The sequence below is a fragment of the Chionomys nivalis genome, chromosome 2 (assembly GCF_950005125.1).
Source record: "Chionomys nivalis chromosome 2, mChiNiv1.1, whole genome shotgun sequence".
NCBI lineage: Eukaryota > Metazoa > Chordata > Mammalia > Rodentia > Cricetidae > Chionomys > Chionomys nivalis.
This window is the reverse complement of record NC_080087.1, coordinates 27,406,796-27,416,913: the sequence shown is the minus strand read 5'-3', so window position 1 is coordinate 27,416,913 and position 10,118 is coordinate 27,406,796. Positions and strand designations below refer to the sequence as shown.

At 35.5% G+C, this 10,118-nt stretch overlaps 1 pseudogene; it reads right to left on the bottom strand.

Moving 5' to 3' along the window:
- Positions 1-4,195: 4,195 nt before the first annotated feature.
- LOC130867503 (60S ribosomal protein L34-like) lies at positions 4,196-9,877 on the bottom strand (annotated as a pseudogene).
- Positions 9,878-10,118: the final 241 nt, after the last annotated feature.

Here is a 10,118-nt window from a genome sequence, read left to right as displayed (position 1 = left end):
TAATAATGTTATTGATGTCATCAATTTCCTTCATTTATATTGTTCTTATGAAACAATAGTGACATCTTTAAAACAAATTCAGCAAGGAAAATCAAAATTATTTTATTTATTTCAAATGCAATAAGTTATGTCTTAACATTGGACAAAAAATATTTTACTATAAAATATTTGGCAAAATTGGAATATTATATCTAAATAAGGCTTTTATATTCTGGGGCATGCTATATTAATATCTAATAAATCTACTTTTAATTGATTGAATGTATTGGGTCTTATTCAAAAATAATCAAACAAATGAGTTTTTCTTTTATAAAGGGAGTCAAAAGGGTCCAAGAATTCTAGAGATGCTTGAAATTGCAGATTGACATCCCTGACATTTAGAGACTCATTTTTTCCACTGTCTGGCAATGTAATTATCTTGCTAACATATAAAGTCTAAATGTCTTGTCAGAACTAGCCCTGTAAAATAGCCACTGGCAATCTTGGTCTACTTATTTTCTGTCCAGCCCAATTTGTTTTTCTTTCCCCCCAGCAATTGATTTAAACACTCTTGCCAATTGTTATAAACCACTTTCTGCCTTTGCACATTGTTACGAGCGAGTCTCATTTACAGTATCTCCCCTTGAAACAACTCATGGCTTCTGGACACGGCTTCTGTTTTAATGGAACCCTACATGTCATTATCTTCATTATGTTTTAGCCTTTCCATCAGTTTTAGGTTGAAACTGAATTTATCTTTCAATTTCTGAGATGAATTTTTTTATTTTTTTGGCTTTTTTTGCTTCTTTTATTTTTGTATTTATTTATTTGAGCTTCACTAAGAAGGTAGGCTGTTAAAAACTGTTAGGAAATTGGGAGAAATCATTTCTTTATAGATTTTATAATAAATTATTTAATAGGTAATATTGTGCTAGTCTCCTATGTGTTTAACATGTCTCAAAATATTAACATTTTATTAATATCTAAATATTGATGAAAAATTTATGATAAAGACTCTACATAAGGAATGCTTATTGTATTTATTTTGATGTCATAAATAAATGATTAATTTATACCAAATCAATTATCTTATTGTAGTTATCACAATAAATGATTAAATCCTTTCCTTCCTTCCCTTCTTTCCTTGTTCTCTCTTATTCATATGTCTGCCATGCATATCTTGTTCACTGTCAAAATCATGTCATAACAGAAACAATTCATCAGGATGAAGTCTCAATCCTGTATGTCTATTCCCCTAATATAAAAGCACGTACTTATGTAAAAGAAACATTACTAGAACTCAGGGCACACATCAAACCCCACACACTAATAGTAGGAGATTTCAACACTCCTCTCTCACCAATGGACAGGTCAATCAGATAGAAACCTAACAGAGAAATAAGAGAACTAAAGGACATAATGAATCAAATGGACTTAACAGACATCTATAGACATTCCACCCAAATAGGAAAGAATATATATTCTTCTCAGCATCTCATGGAACCTTCTCAAAAATTGATCACATACTCGGTAACAAAGCAAACTTCCACAGATACAAAAAAAAAATTAGTAACCACCTGTGTTTGATCAGATCACCAAGGAATAAAGTTAGAATTTAATAATAATTCTACCCCCAGAAAGCCTACAAACTCATGGAAACTGAATAGTCAACTACTGAACCACACCTGGGTCAGGGAAGAAATAAAGAAAGAAATTTATGTCTTCCTTGAATTCAATGAAAATAAAGACACAACATAACCAAACCTATGGGACACTATGAAAGCAGGGCTAACAGGAAAGTTCATAGCTCTAACTGCCCACATTTAAAAAATGGAGAAAGCTCACATTAGAGACTTAACAGCACAGCTGAAAACGCGAGAAAAAAAAAAAAGAAGAAGAAGAAGAGGCAGACTCATCCAGGAGGAGTAGAAGACTGGAAATAATCAAACTGAGGGCTGAAATCAACAAAATAGAAACACAGAAAACAATCCAAAGAATCAATGAAACAAAGAGCTGGTTCTTTGAGAAAGTCAATAAGATTGATAAACCTTTATCCAAACTAATCAAAAGACAGAGAGAAAACACGCAAATTAACAAGATCAGAAATGAAAAGGGGGACATAACAACAGACGCTGAGGAAATTCAGAGAATCATTAGGTCTTACTACAAAAGCTCATACACCACAAAGTTGGAAAATGTAAGAGAAATGGATTTGCTTTTAGATAAATACCATTTACCAAAATTAAATAAAGATCAGGTGAACAATTTAAATAGACCTATAAGCTGTGAGGAAATAGAAGCTGTCATAAAAAAACCTCCTAACCAAAAAAAAGCCCAGGACCGGATAGTTTTAATGCAGAATTTTATCATAACTTCCAAGAAGAGCTGATACCTATACTTCTTAATGTGTTTCACATAATAGAAACAGAAGAGTCATTGCCAAACTCTTTTAATGAAGGTACAGTCACCCTGATTCAAAAACCACACAAAGACCCAATCAAGAAAGAGAATTACAGATCAGTTTCACTCATGAACATTGATGCAAAAATTCTCAATAAAATTCTAGCAAACAGAATCCAAGAACACATGAAAAAAAATATCCATTATGATCAAGTAGACTTTATCCCAGAGATGTAGAGCTGGTTCAACATATGAAAATCTATCAATGTAATCCATCATATAAATAAACTGAAAGAAAAAAAAAACATATGATCATTTCATTAGATGCTGAAAAAGCATTTGACAAAATTCAACACCCTTTATGATAAAGGTCTTGGAGAGGTTAGGGATACAAGGATCATACCTAAATATAATAAAAGCAATATATAGCAATCCAATAGCTAATATAAAATTAAATAGAGAGAAACTCAAAGCTATTCCACTAAAATCAGGAACAAGACAAGGCTTTCCACTCTCTCAATATCTCTTCAACATAGTGCTTGAAGTTCTAACAATAGCAATAAGACAACATAAGAATATCAAGGGGATTTGAATAGGAAAGGAAGAAGTCAAACTTTCGTTATTTGTAGATGATATGATAGTGTACATTAGTGACCCCAAAAACAACAACAAGGACTATCATAGCGTGAGACTAAAATACAATAGTGGTACATAGACTTTGATGGCAGCCAAGGGATATATAATTAGAGTTAAGAATAGTTAAGAAAATGGGAGGGAATTCATGTTATGTTTTGGTAAACCAACCAAATCCCTTGGTGAAGTCATGGATATTGGAGGAGAACTTACCTACATATTCTCTATTGTCTAAATATTTATCCCTATATTTAGTAATAAATATTGCCCTTACCCCTAATGAAGGAAACTTCTTATTGCATCAGAAGGATCATTACATAAAATCACAACCAATCAGTATTCATATTTGTGGAGCCCAGTCCCAACCTATACATCTACAACACAACCCTTTTACCTACGCTCATCGATATCTTCAGAAGGAGGGGTGGTAAATTTGTAAGAGCCAATTGTAGAAGAAATTTCCTGTTTGATTGTGTCTCCAATAATTTCCATGAAGTCTCACTGAGACCTGAGCAAGGATGACACCAATGGTTATACTAAGATGGAAGGGAAAAAACTTATGAGTCCTCAGTCCTACCCAAGAAAACACAGACAACTAAGAAATGTTGAAAGTGGAAAAATCAGATTGCTCAGGGTGAGTGGAAGAGAAATACAACACTTGTTTATTTAATACCTACTGATTACCCATGAAAACATAGGCATACAAATAACACTGTAGGATAAACAATGCATATGTATGCACACAGAAATATGTAGTGACAATTTAAATAAGAAAGGAAGCCATGAAATTGAGACAGAGCAAGGTGCTAGGAGGTAGAGAAAAGGGAGCGAACAAGGTAAATGATTTAATTTTACTATAGTCTCAAAAATTAATAATAATAAAAAAATAATGGTAGTAAATTTTATCATATCAAGAGTTTTCTGAAATAATGATTTTGGCACCACAAATTCTAAAGGTATTAACCTCTTGTAGTTATTTTAGTAAAATTAAACCAGAATGCTCTATAGAATTCAAATTGACCATCCCATTAAATAAATTTAGCAAAATTTTAAAGGAACACAATTTTAAAATAATTACAGAGTTATTTCTTATGGTGTTTTAACTTCTTCTTGTTTCTTCACTTAGAATAGAACAGTCATATCTCAAGAACTCATCCCTTAAGTAGCAAAGCAAAACCACACTTCATATATCACACTTCACACCCACAATCATGCTCTCAGGTTTGAGTAGGTGCTGAAAATCTCAGACACAGATTTTATAGCTTTTTGCAAATTGGGGATTGGCAGTTCTGATGTTTTGTGGCAAAGACAGCAAATATATATGAACCAAATATATCAAATAAAAAATACTTATTAAATCTTTATTCTATACCCAGTAACTATCTAAACAAAAGTATTACCACTTTATTATCTTCTCTTTAAAACTTTAATATATTTATATCATAATCAGGAATTTATCTTACCATGTTGTTTTTTTAACTTTTTACACAAACCTCATATACATTTCTGATGTCTTTGAAGAAAACATTATACTGTTCTATTTTATACTTCCTTAGCTACCAACTTCATAAAAAGTATACATACACAGCTGTCTTTAGAATTTTTTCATGTTTGGTTTACATGAAGTGCCCAGAAAAGATAGAATTTTAATCTTTAAATGTTTGCTAACTATTATAAAAAGGAAATATATTAAAAATTAAAAATAAAATTCTTATAAGTAATTGCAACAGAAAATAAAACATGCCAAAGAAAAATTGGACAAGAAGTCAAATAGTTAATGAAATTCTGATTTTAAAAGTTTGGGTTCTAATTTGTGGCTTTCATACTGGAAGTGTTTACTTAAATAGTGAAGGCAGTAAATGAAAAGAGTTTTACAAAACGATTTATGTTGTGCCCGTGGTTATGGGTAGCAGAAAATGTTGTCTCTGGAACTAATTTATAAATACAAACTAGTAAAACATAAAATTGCTAGCATTGATATAAAGATTTTTATATTTCTGTGAGTAGACCAGCATATGAAGGACAGATAACAGGGTCTTCTAGTAAGTAAAGGTAACCAGAAATGACAGTTTATTCAATCACACTTCAATATAAATGTTGTAAATAAACATTATATTCTGTAAAACACCTACCCAAAGAATAGAACAAAAAATATTCGTATGGGGACTCTTATTTAAATACTTAAAATTGAACCATTTTTTAAACCAAGTCTTGAATTGTATTTTTTTGTTGTTGTTGTTGTTTGGTTGATTGGTTTTTTTGTTGTTGTTGTTGTTTTTCGAGACAGGGTCTCTCTGTGGTTTGGGAGCCTGTCCTGGAACTAGCTCTTGTAGACTAGGCTTGTCTCGAACTCACAGAGATCCGTCTGCCTCTGCCTCCCAAGTGCTGGGATTAAAGGCGTGTGCCACCACCGCCCGGCGAACGATTTATTATTCGTATCAGTGTTTTGCCAGCATGTATATTTTTGTGTGAGGGTGTTAGACCCTGGAGTTGCAGAGAGTTGTGAGCTGCCATGTGGGTGCTGGTATTTGAACCTGGGTCTTCCGGAAGAACAATTGGTGCTCTTAACTTGGTGCTCTTAACCGCTGAGCCGTCTCTCCAGCCCCTTGAATTGTATTTTTAAAAAACTCCTTATTTGTTTTGCTTTCTGACTCTGTGCTTGTGCTTTCAACACTTTCACAACCATTTTCTGTTACTCCTTAAGGAAAGCCTGCTTGGTCCTGTCACAGACACACGTGGAGTACATGAAACCTCCATAGACCCTGCTGCCATGCCTCTTCTTTGTCTTAGACAACCTCAAAATGACTTTAGATCTCATAGCACAAACCCTCCCAAGTCTGGGTGAAACACATGACATGTTGATTTAGGTAGACAATCCTTTGGCCAGGGGTTCAAGACAGCCTAGCTTTGTTATAGGTTACATTGTAAGAAAGTCTACTATGGTATGTCAAAGGCTGAACAATTCTGCACACGTTTCAAAAATAACTAAGTATTTTAGCAATTTCAAGTCATCATGAGGCTTTATTTCCTTGATACCCTCTATATCTCAGAGAGAGCAGGAAGTGAAAAGAGGAAGGAAAGAATTTGTATAAAATTAAAGGAAAGTCAGCCAAATGAAAGTATAAATATTTTGTTTTTACTAAATTTTTTATTTATTTTACTTATCATCCACAAATTCCCCTCCCTGCTCTCCTCCTGCCCCTACCCTCATCTCCTTTCAGCCCCCTCTCATCCATTCCTCAGAAAGGGTAAGGCCTCCCATGGGAGTCAACAAAACCTGGCATATCAAGTTGAGGCAGAACCAAGCTCTCTCCAGCTGCATCAATGCTGGACAAGGCATCCCTCCATAGAGACTGGTTTCCAAAGAGATAGCTCATGCCTGAGGGATGGATACTGATCTCATTGATAAGGGGTCCACAACCAGACCAAGCTATACAGTTGTCACCCACATGCAGAGGCCCTTGGTTAGTCCCATGCAGGCTCGCTAGCTGTGGGTTAAGAGTTCTTGAGCTCCCAAGAGCTCAGGTCAGCTGTCTCTGGCTGTGGATCTCTACATCTTGTTCCATCAGTTACTGGATGGAAAGTACTATGATGGCAATTAGGGTATTCACCAATCTGATTAAAGAAGGCCAGTTCAGGCACCCTCTTCACTATTGCAGAAGTCTTAGCTGGGGTCATCTTTGTGGATTCCTAGGAGTTTCCCTGGCACTAGGTTTCTCCCTAACTCCCTAATGGCCTTCCCTAACTTTTCTATTTCTTCAAAACCCTTGGTGATCTTCATGATTATTATTCCCTTCTTTTCATCATTGGGGAAAAATTCTGTTTTTATGCAATCAAGAAAGAGGTTCACAGGGAATATGTTGCTTATACATATTTCTTAGTTGTGGCATATGTCATTTTTATGTTATTACTGTAGTGAGCTCCTAATGAACTCCTCAATAAATTATGACATTATTGCTACTTAAAATATTAACAAAAATATTATACTAAGATGTCTATCTGTTGTTATAAATTATCCTTTAGCTGTCATATGGAAATAGAAAGCTTGATTGCATATTGTAATTATGAGTGTTGAAGGGGCCGGCAATAATGGATAATGCTATAAGGTACATGAGGACTGTGTAGTTTATTGTATGGCCAGGTAGGTTACTTAACTTATCCTAAAGAATATTTGATATCTTAAAGAATATTTGATTAAACTTTTTATTAAACCTGCTTGATCATATAATTAAATTTTAAAATATTAGGAAAATTAAACCAAATGAAGATTGAAAAGCTTGAAAGTCAATATCTTTTATTCTTTCTTATGGAAATTCACTATTTCTTTTATAGAATTCAGTCATAAATTCACTTTATAGCATTATTTCAGATTTTGTCCCATTAATGATAATGAAATATTTATCATTTCCATCATAAAAATTAACTGTTTTTATTCAAATGGAATATCAGCATATGTCCATAAATGTAAGAGACGATATTAGGTAAGTTGAAGAATTCCAAAGTAAAGATGTGTATTGAAGAAATTAGATAAAGTCAGGTGAGAGAGAAATACATATTTTAAATGTATAAATTGAGATAAATATGGATCATTTTAAAAGTATAAAACCAATGAGAGTCCGGAATCAACCCATGCTTATTCAGTCCCAGACCAGCTGGCCTTGGTGGGCTCCCAATAAATCAGTTCCACTGTCACAGTGGGTGGGTGCATCCCTCGTGGTCCTGATTTTTTGCTCATGTTCTCCCTCCTTCTGCTCCTCATTTGGACCTTAAGAGCTCAGACCGTTGCTCCAAATTGAGACTCTGTCTCTACCTCGATCCATCGCCAGATGAAGGTTCTAAGGTGATATGCAAGATATTCATCAGTATAGGATAGGGTCATTTCAGGTTCCCTCTCCTTAGTTGCCCAAGGTACCAGCTGGGGACATATTCCTGGACACCTGCGAACCCCTCAAGAGTCAAGTCTCTTGCCAACCCTAAGATGGCTCCCTTAGATAGGATATATACTTCGCTGCTCCCGTATCCATCCTTCCTATATCCCAACCATCCCAATCCTCCGAGCTCCTCCCATCCTCCCCTTCTCATATTTCTCATCCCATTTCCCCTTTGCCCCATGCCACCTCACCCGCAAGTTCCCAGTTTTTGCCCTGGAATCTTGTCTACTTCCCCCTCTCCATGCGGATGACTATATGATTTTCTTTGGGTTCACTTTCTTATTTAGCTTCTATAGGATCACACATTATATGCTTAATGTCTTTTATTTTATGGCTAGAAACCGATTATGAGTGAGTACATCCCATGTTCCTCTTTTTGAGTCTGGGATACCTCACTCAGGATAGTGTTTTCTATTTCCATCCATTTGCACGCAAAATTCGAGAAGTCATTGTTTTTTACTGCTGAGTAGTACTCTAATATGTATATATTCCACACTTTCTTCATCCATTCCTCCATTGAAGGGCATCTAGGTTGTTTCCAGGTTTTGGCTATTACAAACAATGCTGCTATGAACATAGTTGAACAGATACTTTTGTCATTTGATGTGGCATCTCTTGGGTATATTCCCAATAGTGGTATTACTGGATCTTGGGGTAGGTTGATCCCAAATTTCCTGAGAAATCGCCACACTGATTTCCAAAGTGGTTGCACAAGTTTGCATTCCCACCAGCAATGAATGGGTTGATTCCGGACTCTCTGAGCATGGCGGTCAATGAAGACTGATGAGAAGCCAAGGACAATGGCACTAGGTTTCGATCCTAATACATGAACTGGCTTTGTGGGAGCTCAGCCTGTTTGGACGCTCACCTTTCTGGACGTAGATCGAAGGACCTTGGTCTTCCCGCAGGGCAGGGAATTTGGACTGCTCTTCAGTATCGAGAGGGAGGGGGAATGGAGTGGGGGGAGGAGAAGAGGAGTGGGGATAGGGGGAGGGAAGTGGGGGGAGGGCAATATTTGGGAGTAGGGGAGGGAAATGGGAAATGGGGAGCAGGTGGAAATTTTAATTAAAAAAGAATAAAAATAAATAAATAAGTAAAAAAAAAAAAACCAATGAGAATTTCTCTTCAATTAATTATCTCTGTTTTGTGTTCTTTTTATGAAATCTTTACTAATGACATCAAAGAAAAAGTTTCAAAACCATTTGAGAAAAAAAATCCAGCACTCTAGATTTCACTATCAGTTGAGAAAATGATAAGAGAAGCAGAAAATACCTCATGAAACAATGCAAACAAAATCTAAAGATACTCAAGGTCACAATTATTGAAAAATATATTAGTTATCAAAATAAAAGAGATAAAAGTTGTAATCATATTTAGAGACTGTTTTCTTCTTGGAGGTCAGACCCTATCCTTGAAAGAAAAAAAAATTTCGTTAGTGTTCTGGCTATTAGGTCAGCTTGTCTCCAGCTTGTCCTTTGAAAATGGGAAACACAAGGGATAAAGGTGCTGTACAAAATTGGCCTCTGGGTAAGCAAAGGTGTGTTTTCTTGATGGATTATTAATATGGGCGCACTCAGCTCACTATGAGCAGCAACACACCTGGACTGCTGGTCCTGGGTGCTCTTGAAAGCAAGCGGAGCAAACCACTTGAATAAGCCCAGTAAACCTCACTCCTCCAGGGCATTTATATCAGTTCCTCCATCAAGATTATGCCTTGAATTCTGGCCCTGTCTTCATAGATGATGGACAATTACCTGCAACTGGAAAATTAAACCCTTTCTTCTCATGTAGCATTTGGTCATGATGTTTCATCCCAGCAGCAGGAACCCTAAATTGTACATTTATCACATATCAAAATCCCTTTGGGAAAATCAAATTGATTTTAAAAGAGAAATGATTATTAAGTACCTTAGATCAGTGTAGGTACCCTGCATGTTCACATGATCCTACTCTCGGGAGTCCTTTTTTCTTTTTCTGAGGTCTATGTTGTCATGCTGGTTTTAAAAGAACATGCCTAGCACACAGCTGACCAATAGAACTTACAAACAGCAACTGATGGAAGTAGATTCAGAAAACTACTTCAGAGATCAGCAATGGGCTGATCTCCCAAAGTCCAGTTGAAGAGAGGAAGAAATGAAAATATGAGCAAAGAGGTAAAGACCATGACAGGCACAA